Below are 17,210 nucleotides of genomic sequence, written 5' to 3' on the forward strand. Positions count from 1 at the left end.
TGAACGCAGATTGTAATCGTCAAGATATAAATGAGGTTTAAGATGAAATCAAGTGGCAAACTTGAAGAAAGGTTTAGTTTCATATGTTATAATCAATATTTTAATTCATTTTAATTGTCCAATGTTATTAGTCCTCAGTTAGTAGTCCATAATTAGTAGTTCAACAATTCATATATAGTTTAATATATAATATTCGAATTAATTAATACGTGTCGTGACCCATTATATACATGTCTAAGACTCGATCACAATTCAAAGTATATATAGTATTTAGAATCAACCTCAACCCTCCATAGCAAACTTGAGCATTACCGCATATAGAGTGTCTATGGTTATTCCAAATAATATATATAGATGACATCGATATGATATTTCAAAACATTGTATATGTGTCCCGATTTATACGACGATATTTAAAGTGCGTAAAATAAAGAACAGAAATTAAATGACGATAAATTAAATTGCGATAATTAAAATTGCGATAAATAAATTACGATAAATAAAATGTAATAAGAAATTAATAGTTAGCTAGGAACAGTTAGCTAGGATTTTGTTAGCGTGGATTCTTAACAAAATTTCTCAAAGTTAATTTGTTTGTTTTTAACAAATTTTATTTTGTCAAATATTTTCTTCATTATGTCACTTGTTGGATTCTGATAGGTCAAAATTCAAATATGAAATTGAATGAAAATGGTTATTCTGCGGTGAACGGATACGCATATCGATGGATGTAAGTAGGATAGTAAATGACTGTTGAATCAGATTCGAATAATGTACAGTGTAACTTATTAATGTGAAATTTAAATATTCCTCGGGTATTACCTACCCGTTAAAATATTTTCACCATTAACAGTTTGTACAAAAGAATTTTAATTACAATCTTTATGAAAATATATATACATATATATTTTCTTCAGATGTAATCATGGATTTAATGAGTTAATATGATATTAATCTCATTTGCTTTTCTGTTTGAGCTAGAATAAATAATCTCTAAGACTTTAGAGATTAGATAATCAACGCCTAATAGTTCTCCAATGAAGTTATGAATCAATAATTCATCATTGATTTTTATTAGTATTCCTTGGTATCTATCGTACGTACGACATTGATGCTCGAGGTACAGATTGTGATGTCGAGGTATGGGATGCGGATGTTGCTGTAGCTGGTAGGTTTTGCACCATATTCTCGAAATTGATTACTCGAACGCGAAGCTCGTTGACTTCTTCCATTATTCCGAGATGATTGTCGGTCGGAACGAGCGGATGAATAAGGTTTAGAATTGTAGATAGGATATAATAGTTGCGAGATATCCTGTAAATGAGGGTGAAAATGGTGTTTCGGACTGATTCGCTGGTAAGTGTTTCAGGTTCTTCGCCAAGAGGTGAATTCGGTTGGTGGAAAGGATCGCCTTATTCTCGTCTCCATTGGTTAAGTCGACTACGAACCCATCCCCAATACACCCAGAATTGAAGATGACTAATTGGTTGATCCATTCCGATTACACTGCTTTCGGAGCTCGAGTGGAAATCCATATCGGAATAGCTGTCGGAAGCCGAGAAGCTTGAACGGGTTGCAGCATCCATCTTGTATTGTCGGAGAAATGAATTTTCGATAAAAGATAGATTATAGGACCTAGATTGGTATACATGATATGTAGATAATACCAAAATCCCATAAATTACGGAGGAATCTTTGGAAGATGTCAAGTAAAGTTTACAGTAACAGATATGCTAAGATATGAATTCGTCTGTACACTATCTATGCAATAGAGGCAGTAAGACGTGTCTAGACTTTAAGGATGATAAGCAAATAATTTTCGACACGAAATGATAAGGAAAACTTTTCACATACAGACATGGTCGAAGTCCAGACTCACTAATGCATCCTAACAACTATCAGTTAGACACACTAATGCAAGACCTGGTTTGCTAAGACCACCGCTCTGTTACCACCTGAAATGACCCGTCCTAATCCATAAGGACGAATACAATAACACATGGTTACATCACGAGGTACTTGACCTCTATATGTTACATTTTACAAACATTGCATTCGTTGAAAGATAACTCATTTCAAAATATAACCTTTCGATACAAATGATATATGATTCTCCTAATATGAATGACTAATCTTTTATAATAATATTTATTGAACTCAATGACTTGAATGCAATGACTTTTGAAATATGCCATGAATGACTCCAAGTAATATCTCTAAATGAGCAAATGCACAGCAGAAGATTTCTTTCAAACATGAGAATAAACATGCTTTCAAGTGTCAACCAAAAGGTTGGTGAGTTCATTAGTTTATCATAAATATTCATTTCCATCATTTTAATAGACCACAAGATTTCAGATATATAATTGTACACGTAACCCGAGTACAAAATAGTACGCAAAACCTGCGAATTAAAAATCATCCATATGGTGAACACCTGGTAACCGACATTAACAAATGCATCTAGAATATCCCCAATATACAGGTACACTCATCTGTATATAAAATCGAAGTACTAAAATATCCGTAACCCGGATGGGACGTGTCAAAGTCCATAGATCTATATTCAGGATTCACGTCAATTTGGGGGTCTGTTCCCAAATTCTTAGGCTACCAAGCTAAAAGGGTGATATCCAGTATAATAATTTAACCATAGAATGTAGTTTCAAGTACTTGTGTCTATTTCGTAAAACAGTTATAAAAGCAGCGCATGTATTCTCAGTCCCAAAAATATATATTGCAAAAGCATTTAAAAAGGGAGAAAATGAAACCCACGATATAATATTTTGTAGTAAAAATATTCATACGACGATACTGAACAATGCAGGGTTGGTCTTGTATTCACGAACCTATATCATTTATATATATATTAACACATATAATTGTAATCGAACATATTTATATAATATTAGTGATATAAATGTTAATTATATGTTTCATTAATAATTTAATTAAATATATTTAATTTATATACTTTAAATAAATAACAATTATTTATTATAAAAAACATGTTAATATAGTTTTGATAAATATATTTTTTATATAATTAATTTTTATTGTAATGATAATAATAATAATAATAATAATAATAATAATAATAATAATAATAATTATAATAATAATAATAATAATAATAATAATAATAATAATAATAATAATAATAATAATAATAATAATAATAATAATAATAATAATAATAATAATAATAATAATAATAATAATATTAGTAATGTTGATAGAAATAATAATATAGTTTTTTTATAATAACAATAATAATACTAGTATTAATAAAAATGATAATAATAATAATACTAATGTTAAAATGATAATATTAATGTTAAAATAGTGATAATGATAATAATACTTATAATTATAGTAATAATACTAAATAATCATTTTTAATGATAATATTAATAATAATATTTATGATAATACTAATAATAATAATCATAATAATAATACTAATGTTAATAATATATTAATAATAATGATTTATACATAAACTTGTAGTCCATTAAAAGCCCAAAATTTGTTAGTCCATTTTAAATTCTAAATAGCCCAATCCAATTTTCAATTACCAGTCCAATTCAGTTTTCAATTAACAGTCCAATAGGCCCAGGCTTATCCAGACAGCTTCTTTTTCTAAAAAAAATATATTATTAAAAAAAATTATTTGCTGATGCCTGGTTTCGAACCCACAACCTCCTGTCTAGCAAACCGACTACTAAACCAATGAACCATTAATTACTTTCTTGTTGTAACTCGCACTTTTATTTATTTAACTTGTCAAAAGCTGTTTATAACCTATAATTGTAATTATAATTCTTATAGTAATTCTTTTAATATTGTTAATGATAATGCTAATATTAATGATAATGATGATAATAATAATAAAATTTAATTACATTAACTACAAAAATTATAGTAACATAATAATAATAATAATAATTAATAATTAATAATAATAATAATAATAATAATAATAATAATAATAATAATAATAATAATAATAATAATAATAATAATAATAATAATAATAATACCTAATAAAAAGAGTAGGTGCGTGCTTTGTTGGCGGCTCAAAACAGATCAAGAATAGCAATAGCTGAAACGCAGAAAAAAATTCTCACGATGTTCATGGGGTCTTCGATTCATCATCATTCATCATCATCACTCATCATCACCGTTTATCGTCATCATTCATCATCATTGTTCGTCAACAATAAAACACTAACATAAGCACATATAGTTCAAACCAAGAGGTGATCGGGTTGGGTTGGGATATAAGTGATCATGTACCAGGAAACTCGTAACAGTAGTACCAACAATAAAATTTTCAAACAGAAACAGTAAACCGAAGCTTGGAACAACTTGCAGCAGTAATAGTCGATCCATTCTTAAGTGGGTTTTGTTTGATCAACAAGATGAACAGGGACAGGAACTATTCGATGGTGTTTCTTTGATGATGATGTGGTGGGTTTTCGTTCGTTTGATGAACCGAAAGTGGTGGGATGATGATGGTAACCGATGGTGGTGTGGCCGGAAGTGGTGGATGTAGGTGGTGATTGGTGGAGGTTGGGTGAATCACGGCTAAACAGGAAACAAGATATAGCATGCAGCATCAGTTCTTGGGCTGTTTGAGTGATGAACACAGTAGAACAGTAGCAGTAGAAGTAATTCGAAGAGGTTGCCAGTTATGATATGATAAAGGTGATGGTTTATCGAGCAAAAAAAAATGTTCGGTTGAGAATGTTTTTGGGGTGTCGACTAAACAGAAAGTAGGAAGCAGATGTAGCAGTTGTGGGTTATCGAAGAGAATGGTCAAGGTTGGAGTTGGTAGTGACAGGGTAACGGTTTCTAATGGTGGTTCAAAGTGGTCGATGGGTGGTCAGTCAAAAGAAGGAGATGAAGGTAGCCGGAGATGGTCTAGGGTGGTTAGTAGTGGCTCGATGGTGTATGCCGAAGGAGTTGGTGGCGGTTCAACAAGAAGTAAAAAAGAGATATGTGTAAAAATATATCTAGTGTGTATATGTATATATGTTATATGTATGTGATATGTATATAACTAAGAGATGCAGTGAATGAGATCATAAAGCAAACAGTGAACCTACTTTCATTATTAAACTTAAATTAGAAACGTGTATGTAAGCACATGTATATGTAATTATAATTGTAATTGTGATATGACTCAAAACAGAATTTAAAAAGTTGTCAAACATGAAATAGTATTAATTGTCTGTAATTGATTCTCAAAGAGCCGCCTTCAATTATTATTTTACGGACTGGATTTCGTGCTCTATTGTTAGTTAGTAGCGGATAAAAGTCTTCGGAAAAATCCCAAATGTTAATATTAATTATCTTTATTTATTTTGGTCATTATGGTATAAAATTCGATCATTAATTTATTAAATAAAAATTACATCAACTGTCCCGCTCGATTCTGGGTAAAATATAAATAGTGTTAAAATTTAATAACTAGATCCTAAATACATTTTTAGTAAGCCTAAAATTTATAGAACTCATTTTTGGATTACCGTTTATTTTTAAAATCACATAAGTTCGTTTTAACTTGTTTACTATCAATTGAATGACAAATGAGTGCTACTATTGTTTACTAAATAAATTCGATATCAATTATATATATTTAATATACTTTATTTATATATGTAGATACATCATAAGTTATAATATCATATATTACTTTATTTTACATAATTAATTCAAATAACTAAATTTTGTAATTTTACAAATTACCATTATATATATATATATATATATATATATATATATATATATATATATATATATATATATATATATATATATATATATATAATATATTTTTAAATATATACATTTCTATTTACAAATAAACGTTCGTGAATTCTCGAGAATGGTCGAAGGTCAATTGAACAGTTCAAAATTTTTCGAGACTCAATATTACATACTTTGCTTAACGTGTCGAAATCATATAAAGATTAAGTTTAAATTTAGTCAGAAATTTCCGGGTCGTCACACCTAGGTTGTGATTAGGACTTGTCCACCTATATGAACTTTTTACTTTATATGATTAAGACCCTGGTTATACTGTACCTGAAGATTCTAGGAACTCGGTATGGCTGAAGTTTCCGAGAGGCATCTAATGCGCTTTTAGGACACGGAACATAGGAATTGAGACATGAATGACCTAGTATGCCTATTGACTGTTCCAAAGAGACCTCTTAGGAGCTGTTAAGATCTAGTTAGTGCCTTTATTGTATGACCGAGACCTATTGCATGTTCTTGTTTGATTGTTGCCCTAGGACTAAGTCATATCCACTGTCTAGGTATCTATTAGGTTTCTATCTGCTTTACTTTCAATATATCAACTGTAATGCTGTATAATGTTTGGATTGTTATGATCTCATTAGTATGATGAAATGGTTGTTAGTTTTCATATAAGGTTTTGCCAATTTAAACCGACGGACTCCTTCCGTTTGTGATCAGTGTTCAATCAACACGGCACGTTGTTATTCAGTTAACTAAACTAATAATGATGGTTAGGATTAGAGCTTAACTCACTAATAAACCCAGTACTTTACTGAGGATAACCTCCAAGGTATAACTACCTTTCAATTATACAACCAAGTGACATACTTTTCACTACTCAATGAGAACTCTGAGAGTCTAGAGATAAGTAGGTCTGTGTAATTGGCTCATCCAATCAGATCTACACCATTCCTAACATAGCCTTAATATAAACATAATTACATTTCTCTAACCCAAAACTAATATCTTGGTCAACATTTCCCTGATCTGCATACTCCATATATCCTTCCACTTTATTTACTTTTCCGCAATTAGTACCATTAGTTTAAACCAACTACTATCCTTTATCCATGTAATTAATTTAAATAAAAGACAATTATTCACTTGATCTTCAATTCGTTAATCCATTCAAAAACACGTCCCTAGGTTAACTTACACCTTCTACACCTTAGAAAGTTAAAAGTAAATTTAAGCCCCGCGCAATATAAATAAACAAACCACTGTCTGCTACCTTGATCAACTGAATCTGACGTCTTGCGGCCAAACGACACCGCATAAATAAAACCGTCTGTTTCTACCATATCATTAGTAAGATAGAGTTTTCTGGCGCCGCTTCCGGGGATCGAATATTTTGATTGAGAAAGATTTTAAATAGATAAAAGTATTGTTTGGTGGTGTCTAAGAAAGACAATTATACACGGACTTGGTTGTTGGATTTTCCGAACAGTCTCCAATTATATTGGAACCAAAAGGATCCTGCCTCTCCGTAGTTGGCCTGGCCATCTAGATATGAAGTAATCTGTAAGAAGTCCTATCAGTTGAAATATCCGATAAGGTTAGTGACCGAATTTCAAGAATAATTATTTTTATTAAATTATCGATCCTTTTAGTCAATTAATATTTTTTAAAAGTTACTGTTAACACCTATTTCCTTATGAGGTAAGGTTTAGTATGCCAACACAATACTAGAAGTAGTCTGGCTTTAGGAGGGAAGAGTGTTGCCGATTGATGTTTACCCTTAGGAAATAATCCCTGCAGACCCGGTTCACAAGTATAGAAACTTGTGGGGTGGCTTAATCAATCTGTCGTCTGTAGAGCGTAAAAGTGCTAGCCGGATGAACTATAGTGAGAGAAAGTAGAGAGGGAGAGAATTGAAGTCTCAGCTCTCAAAGTTGTCAGAATATCTGAACTGTGTAAAATGACGACCCAAGGGGTCTATTTATAGTGTCAGATCCACCAGATTGCTCAGGGACTCGTGTCAGATGATGATACGTTCTGTTATTCATGATCCGAAATTTATGCTGAAGGTGGCGTTCTCTAGCCAGGGCTTACGCGCTAGGCGGCTTTCAGGGCTTACGCACGACGGAGCAGCCTGTACAGTGGAGAACGCTGGATGGATAACTCTACAGAACTGTTGTTTCCAGCCTTCCTGATGCTACTTTTATGCAATCATTACGTCTTTTATGCATGTATACGATAAGATACACCATTAAGTCCCCCCAGTTTAATGACTTAAGCATTTGAAAAATGATTAAGTTATTAAACTAGGAATAACGCATGCCAACCAAGTCTTCACGTTTTCCTTTTGCATCGGGGAGCACATCACAGGCATTAAAATGATAGGCGAATTTTACTGACATTATGATGATTGCTTTTTGTACAGCTATAATACCGCACGCGCCTCTAGCTGTAAAAAGGCTTTTCGATGTACTCGCCTTTTTATCTTATCCTTACACGTGTGTGGCTGAAAACAAAACCCCCAAAATCACCACCGATTACAGCTGTTATATCTTTTTGCTTTTTAACCACCATAACCCTAACCTATCATTTACTTTTACAACTTCCTCCTACAGTGTTCATCTTCTTCCATCAATACCTTCTTTACTTCCTGTTTCATTAGAACATTAATGTCAGCCATAAAGGATGTTTCAGCTATTCATAGCAGAGTAAATGAGAAATATTTAGGCGAGCTACTGCAACATTTTCCTAGATTAGCTGGTGTTGAACCAGTGATTCCTGCAATCAATGCCAGAGCCTGCTCACCGCCCCCTAGCAAGGTTGCTATTTATGGCCATTTAATTTTCAATTTTTGCTTACGTCTGCCATTTACACCATTCTTCTTAGAAGTTCGCAAGTTTTACGGTGTTGCTGTTGGTCAATTCGAACCAGCATTAATTCGAAAGATTCTGATTTTTGAAATGTATTGTCGCGCAAGGAATATTGAGCCGTCTATTCAAATATTTTGCCATTTGGTACGTATAGCACTCCATGAAAAAGGTTGGTTCACATTCAATAAAGTTCATGGATTTCTGAAACCTGCACTTGATCATCCCGGCGATAACTGGTATGCTTCATTTATCTTTATTAATGAAGATGCAATTGATAACCAATACTCAGCTACTCGAGTGTGGCGCAAATACTCGCATACTGTATCAGTTACCTTTCCAAAACTCGTTACCAAGGAAAACATTTTGTTTAAGAAGATTAAAGCTGAACAAATCAATGACATTAAATATGGGGAACACATGCTTTCTCTGACATCCGTAAGCCAAGATTGGGATATCACACAAGGTTATGCCTGTGTTCTTGCTGGGAGGAAGAGTAAGCATTTACTTTTGCTACATATTCTTAATAAGATGCTCTCATTTATCTATCCAATTAACCACTGTGACTTTTAAACTTTTGCAGAAATTACTCCGCTTACCGCCATGCGGTCATCGTGTTATTCACAGCTTACCTTTACTACTCAGAAAATTATTGATGATACCCCCAAAATAGATGAAGTGAGGGAGGAGGAAGATGAAGAAGAAGAAGAAGACATAGGTATGAATCGAGTTGCCTCTAGAGAACGTCGTGCCTCGGGTAATAAAAATGATAACACTGAATTATGTAAAATATCATACCAAAACCTGTACTTGTTTTCTTGTATGCCCAGTACTGGTGGATTTTATAATCCAAACCCTTCCTTATATTTTATGCCACCCTTGTAATGTTGTGAAGCATATTGGAACTCTTTTATAAGTAACAATTTCCCTTTATCTCCAACAGCTAGTGCATCACACCAAGACACTACATTAGTGACTCTTCCGCCTTCCGCCAAGAGGAGAAGAACTGGTCAAATTCCTCCGTCATCCGCTCAACAAGGAGCTGGCCCAAGTTCTTCTCAACAACAAATTACGCTTCCAAATCTTGACACAAATATGCTTTCCTCCCTTTTAAAAGGACCACCACACTCTTACGAAGATTTCATGATTTTTTTGAATGCCATGGTGTGTCCTTCACTAGCCCAATTTTTTAGCAGCCTATCTGATGTAGATGCCAAGAAGGTTAAGGCACAAAGTATCATTCTGAACATTGCTTCTGGGTTAAATGACCTTCAACGCCTATCTGACTTGCAAAACAATGAAGTCACTACAAATATGGAGCTATCTGCTGAAAAGGAGAAAGTAGCCAGGACTAAACAAATAGCTACAGAGATAAAGAGGGAATACAAGACAATGAAGAGGCTTTATGATAATAGCAACAATCAGAGGGTGGAGTATAAGGAGCAAGTCAAAGAACTATCCTCCAGAGAAAAGCGGCATCTGAACAAAATTGATGAACTAGTAAAGGAGAATGAAAAATACTTGAGCAGAATAACATGTTGAAAGAACAACTTAAAGACAAAGAGGAGAACAAAAAACGAATGATAGCTGGCATCCCTGCACTTGTAGAGAGTATCTTTAATTGCCAAGCTCTGTCTCACAGGATACGTGAGTTTGTCCATCTTGCGAAGTCTGCTGAACGACTAAATTTTTTCAATTTTATGAAAAGAAAACTGCCAGAATTGCCAAGTCCAATGCCTGTTGTTATTACATCAAAGATTAATGAAAACGCCATAAAAGAAGCTGATGCAGCTGGTGCACTGATAGAAAATATGAAGTTTTCTAATCTTGAAAATCTTTGTAATAGGCCGGATGTAACAATAGATGATGTATTGAATTATACTCCGCAGGATGAATGAAATACTATGTTTTTATACATCTGCTTTTGCATAACGTTTAATATTGTACTTGGTTGTTTATATTAGTAATATGCTGTAACTTAGTAAGATTGTTATTGTGGACAATGCACAAGATATTGAGATTGTACTTTGCAATCATTATGCTTGTAAATATTGAAATCATATTCTCCGTTATACGCTTTCCGTCATGAAACTCATGAGAAAAAGTTATGAATTATTTTCGCCTTTAAATATTTTGCTGGACACCATGGTCTGTTTTCCGTTTTACTCTGCATTTTGTGTATATAAGTTGTGTCATGACATTTTTTGTAGATTCGTTTCATCGCTTCGATGCTTTAGTGAGTTCTACATGTCTCACTATCGATACAACCATTTTGAGTATGATTGTACTTCTACCACCGAAAGGCTTTCTTTCTTTCTGCGGGTAGGGATGACACACAGCTATGTGACACCTGGGCTAAAAAATCCTTGACCGGATAATATTTATGAAAAAATATTGCCATAAGAATAATTGCTATTATTCATATTCTTAAAGAAATTTTTACATTTATGACTATATCTCATGCATTTGACAGTTGATCAAGCTGTCCATGCATATAGTGCTACGCAAAAAATTTCTTTAAATTCATTGCATTCCAAGCTCTTTCATATTGCTCGCCGGAAGGCGCAGCAAGCATGTATGATCTATTCTGATTTACTTTTGTGACCTTATAAGGTCCTTCCCATTTTGGGGCTAGCTTTCCAAATTTGATTTGCCTGCTTGCTTCATTATCACGTAGTACTAAATCACCTACTTCAAACTGCACATGCTGCACTTTCTTGTTGTAATATTTTGCCATTTTATGCTTGTGATCTGCTTGCCGGATGGCACCCATCAACCTTCTTTCCTCCAACAAGTTGAGATTCTCCCTTAATGCCTTAGAATTAGCCTCAACATCAAATGCCATAATGCGTTGCGTTGGCACACATATTTCAGCCGGTATCACTGCCTCTGTTCCATACACAAGACTAAAAGGTGTTTCCTCCGTGCTCCGCTTTGGCATCGTCCGGTGTGCCCACAATACATTTGGCAGCTCATCCACCCATCCAGTTTGACTCAAACCCAACCGTGCCTTAATGCCAGCAATGATTTCCTTGTTGGTAACCTCCACTTGTCCGTACGCTTGAGGATGAGCAACAGATGTAAAGTTTTGCTTTATGCCCAGCTCTTCACACCAACTCCGAAATGGATTTTCTGTAAATTGCTTGCCGTTATCGCTGACTATTTCATTTGGCACCCCATAACGGCATACAATATCATGCCAGACAAACTTCTTGACATTTTCTCCTGTGATTTTTGCTAAATCCTTTGCTTCAACCCATTTTGTGAAAAAATCAATCGCTACCACCAATAACTTAGCATTACCAGTGCTTCTATTGAATGGCCCCACAATATCAATAGCCCACTTACAGAACGGCCAAGCGGATGACACTGGTATCAAGTCATACTTTGGAAGACGCTGAATTGTACCATGCCTCTGACAATTCTCACATGTTTTTATGATTTCTGCGACATCTCGATAAAGGGAAGGCCAAAAATATCCTTGTCGCATGATCCGTGATGCCACAGTACGGAAACTGGAGTATTGAGAACAAACTCCTTCATGCATTTATTTGACCACCTTTAATGCTTCATCATCGGTTAAACACCTTAACAATGGACCATTGTATGATTTTCGATAACCGACACCATTAACAATTTCATACATTGGTGCGGTCACTCTTATTCTTCTTGCTTCTGCCTTATCAGCAGGTAACCATCCGTCATGCAAATATCTCAAATAAGGAGTCATCCAAGTTTCCTTAGCTCCTTCAACTATTGTAATAATTGGTTTTCCATGTATTGATTTCTCTTTAAGCTCTTCAACCAACACTCGTTTGTGCAAATGATCAAAGGTTCAAGTAGCTAACTTGCTCAAGACGTCAGCTTTTTTGTTCTTATTTCGAGGGATTTGCACGACTTCAAGGTTATCAAATTTCTTTGAAATTGCCTCCACCAACTTTACATATTGCCTCATGGATGTATCCCTTGCATCAAAAGTTCCATTAACCTGCTGGGCGACAATTTGAGAATCAACATATGCTCGTAAATTTGTTATGCCCATTTCTACCGCTATGCGGAGGCCGGAGAGTAATGCCTCATACTCTGCTTCATTATTTAAAGCATAAAAATAAAATTTCAATGCATAAGTATACTCTTCACCGTCTGGACTTGTTAAAACTAGTCCTGCACCTGTTCCCTCTTCACTGGATGCTCCATCAGTGTGTAACTACCACTCATGCTGTGATGGTGCCATTTTGTTGTCATACTCTACTTTTTCATTTGTCTCCAAGAGGAAATCTGCCAAAATTTGTCCTTTAACTGCATTCCGGGGAGCAAAATTGATTTCATACTCCCCCAACTCGATGGCCCATTTTGCTAAACAGCCAGATGATTCTGGATGCCGGAGTATTTGCTTCAATGGTTGATCTGTTAACACTAAAATGGGATGACCTTGAAAATATCTTCGTAAACGTCGTGCAGTATGCACAAGGGCATAAACCATGCGGTGAAGTGGTGGATAATTTGTTTCACTAAGCTGCAACACTTTGCTAACAAAATATATAGGCATTTGCACACCGTTCCGTTCTGCGATTAGGACAGAACTTATTGCTTCCTTTGAGATAGCTAAGTATAAAATTAGGGTCTCCCCCTCTTTTGGTGCTGTTAATGTAGGTAATGTTTTTAGCAACTGCTTGACTTCTTGGAATGCATTTTCGACTTCCGCCGTCCACACAAAATCTTTATTATTTAAACAGCCCTTTAACACCTTCATGAATGGAAGCGACTTTTCAGCTGCTCTGGACAAGAATCTTGTTAATGCTGCTAGACATCCATGTAACCGTTGAACATCTTTCTTGCTAGTTGGTGACTTCATATCTTCAATTGCTTGAATTTTCTTAGGATTAGCTTTAATACCACGTTCTGTGACAATATGACCTAAGAATTTTCCCTCTTCCACACCAAACGTGCACTTCTTGGGATTTAATTTCATGTTAATTTTTCGCAGAGATGCAAAAGTTTCCTTTATATCTCGTAACATCTTTTCTTCAGTATGACTTTTGATGACAATGTCATCAACATAAGCTTCTAAGTTTTGCCCAATTTGATCCTTAAACGCCATATCAATAAGTCGTCGATATGTTGCTCCTGCATTCTTCAAACCAAAAGGCATTTTTATGTAACAGAATATGCCTTCCGTCGTGTGAAAAGTCATTTTGTCTTCATCTTTTAAAGCCATTAGGATTTGATGATATCTCTTAGCTGCATCTAGGAAACATTTGAATCGATATCCTGCCAATGATTCAACCTTCCAATCAATTTCAGGTAAAGGATAATTATCCTTTGGACATGCTTTATTGATATCCGTGAAATCCACACACATCCACCATGAGTTTTCCAGCTTCCTAACTATGACTGGATTGGCTACCCATGTCTGATATTTGACCTCTCGCAAGATCCCAGCATCCACCAAACTTCGTACCTCATCACGGAGGAATTTGCTTCTTTCTGGCGCCATGCCACGCTTTTTCTGGCAAACAGGATGTATGTTGGGATTCACGTTTAGCCTATGCTCTGCAATTTCCCTTGGAACACCGGTTATATCAGACGGTTGCCATGCAAAAACGTCTAAATTTGTTGTCAAAATGTTGTATAATTTTTCTTTACATTCGGCAGACAACGTGTGCCCAATTATGATTTTCTGATCTGGAAATTTAAGATTCAGTGAAATTGACCCATCATCGTGTATTATTGGCTTAACTATTGCCTTTGTTACTTGAGAACACTCAATTGACTTCTACCGTTCTGCATATAACGTTGCTACTCCGCCTGGCATTGGAAACTTCATCATACTATGTACAGTTGATGTTACAGCTCCAAACTTCATTAAAGCAGTTCTTCCCAAAATTATGTTGTACTGTGAATTTGCTTTAACCACCAAGAACTCAATGTTGGCTGTGTGTCTTAGGGGTGGCTTTCCCAAGCTTACTTCAAGCAGAATACTTCCTTCAGACCAGGACGGCTCACTTGTAAAACTTGCTAACGACACATGTGTTTCCTTCATTTTTTCTTGTACATCTTTGGGTAGCTGTATGAAGCAATGTTCATACATAATGTCTGCTCCAGCTCCTGTATCAGTGTAAATGTTGCGTATTAAGCAATTAGAAACTCGTGATTCTATAACCACTGGACCATCGGATGGATTTGTGTTGCACATAGAAGGAAATGATATTAATTGCTCTTCCCAATCTTCTAACACTTCTGCCTTCCTCCGTTGTCCAGCTCTCCATGGATGTATCATGCCCACTTCTATAGGTATGAATTCATTATCCTCGCCGTCTTTATCAGTATTGGTGAGATGATTCGTCTTAATAATGGATGGCGCCATTGTTAACACATATTTCCTTATGAGGTAAAGTTTAGTATGCCAACACAATACTAGAAGTAGTCTGGCTTTAGGAGGGCGGAGTGTTGCCGATTGATGTTTACCCTTAGGAAATAATCCCTGCAGACCCGGTTCACAAGTATAAAAACTTTTGGGGTGGCTTAATCAATCTGTCGTCCGTAGAGCGTAAAAGTGCTAGCCGGATGAATTCTAGTGAGAGAAAGTAGAGAGGGAGAGAAGTGAAGTCTCAGCTCTCAAAGTTGTCAGAATATCTGAACTGTGTAAAATGACGACCCAAAGGGTCTATTTATAGTGTCAGATCCACCAGATTGCTCGGGGACACGTGTCAGATGATGATACGTTCTGTTATTTGTGATCTGAAATTTATGCTGAAGGTGGCGTTCTCCGGCCAGGGCTTACGCGCTAGGCGGCCTTCAGGGCTTACGCACGACGGAGCAGCCTGTACAGCGGAGAACGCTGGACGGATAACTCTACAGAACTGTTGTTTCCAGCCTTCCTGATGCTACTTTTATGCAATCATTACGTCTTTTACGTGTGTATACGATAGGATACACCATTAGTTACTTTTCAAGTCTTTTAAATAGAAAATCTAAAAAAAATGGAACATCAAAATACCCTTGCTTGTATGCATAAGTCATGCTTAGAAGAAAGAGGAGGACCAATTACCTTAGGAATCGAAGAAATTCCTGAAATCAGTTCACACAAGATCAAACTGGTCAGTATGATCTGTAAATTTCAAGGAATACCGACCGACGATCCAAACTTTCACTTAAACAAATTTATCAATTGTAACACTCGTTTTTCAGTTACGCGTTATTTCGAACGTCATTCGAAATACGAGGCATGTAAGCGTATATTTGGATCCCAAATAAAGTTGGAGTTAATGTTCTAAAACCTTACCATTGGATAGTAAATCTCATTACGTTTCCAACGATATTTGATTCGTCAAAAACGGAGTTACGGTATAAAATGTCAATAGTAATGAAGTATAAACAAAATGGTTCGATTCAAGAGTATTATGATAGATTTTTTGATCTATTCAAAGAAAGGATACATGAACCGTATCTCATCGATATATTCATTTGGATGTTGAAACCAGAAATTAAAAAGGGTGTTAGCATATTCAAACCCAAAAGCCTTCATGATGCATGTTGTTTGGCTAGGGTGCAAGAAGATACACTAGCGGTAATGAAGCGTAGGACTCAAATCTTTGATAGTAAGCTTTCTGATTCTGCAACTTGTACTAATTTCAATGGTGATAATGTCACTGATATTGTGAACTGTGATGCTAAATTGGTGGTGAGCGACGTTCATGATTCTGTTGACAAGAATGAAAGTCAACTATTCAACGAACAAGAAATTCAAAGAGTTGAAGTTGCAGACCATGATTCTGAAAAAGATTCATCTCAAGAACTAGAGAATCATGACACGCAAATTAATGGATTAGAAACTAGAAGTAGTTGTAGTTTGGGTCGGTCAATTGCAAGGAAACTTTTTACTGAAGATTCAAATGACGCAAAAAAAATTGAATCAGGGTCAGAATCTCAGAGTGTGAATGACAAGCCATCAACTTTTGGTAAGTCAAGCGAAGTGAACACCAATTGTTTTGAGTCGTTGTCTACTCAAAGGCTTTGTAAAGATACGGAAAAATAGAGAGGAATCGAGTCTAACCGAGTTGTAGAAGAGGCTATCAACGACATAACTTTAGTTAGTGATGAGCTAGAAAATGAATCTGTCACTAATATTTGCGTTAGACTGAGTCATCTGCTATGTTCACGTTTGTTGGCTTCTGATTGTGTGAACGGAGATCTTATCAATGGAACCACTCAAAAGGACCCAAAGAATCAGAATTATGGAACAAGTAGGTCGAATCAAGATGATGAGATAGAAAGGGCAAATCAGAATGATGGAATAGAAAGGGTTGCAACTGTTAAAAAGGTTAATTCGAGAACTCTCATTTCTTGTCTAGTAGAAAACAATAATCAAAATACTTACTTGCAAGAAATGAGTGTTGGCTACGAAGCTTATGGCAAAGATAACATGACGATTATTGTTTCAATGAAATTTCAATTTTCCTCAGTAGAGCCAAAACGTATGAAGTTTGACTTATGGAAATGGCCTAAGAGGAAAAAGAAAAAGACTACCAAATTGAGGTCAGGATCAAGTCAATGGACTGTTGTTTTTGTAACTCA

Source organism: Rutidosis leptorrhynchoides, chromosome 2 (assembly GCF_046630445.1).
Source record: "Rutidosis leptorrhynchoides isolate AG116_Rl617_1_P2 chromosome 2, CSIRO_AGI_Rlap_v1, whole genome shotgun sequence".
In the NCBI taxonomy this organism is placed as follows: domain Eukaryota; kingdom Viridiplantae; phylum Streptophyta; class Magnoliopsida; order Asterales; family Asteraceae; genus Rutidosis; species Rutidosis leptorrhynchoides.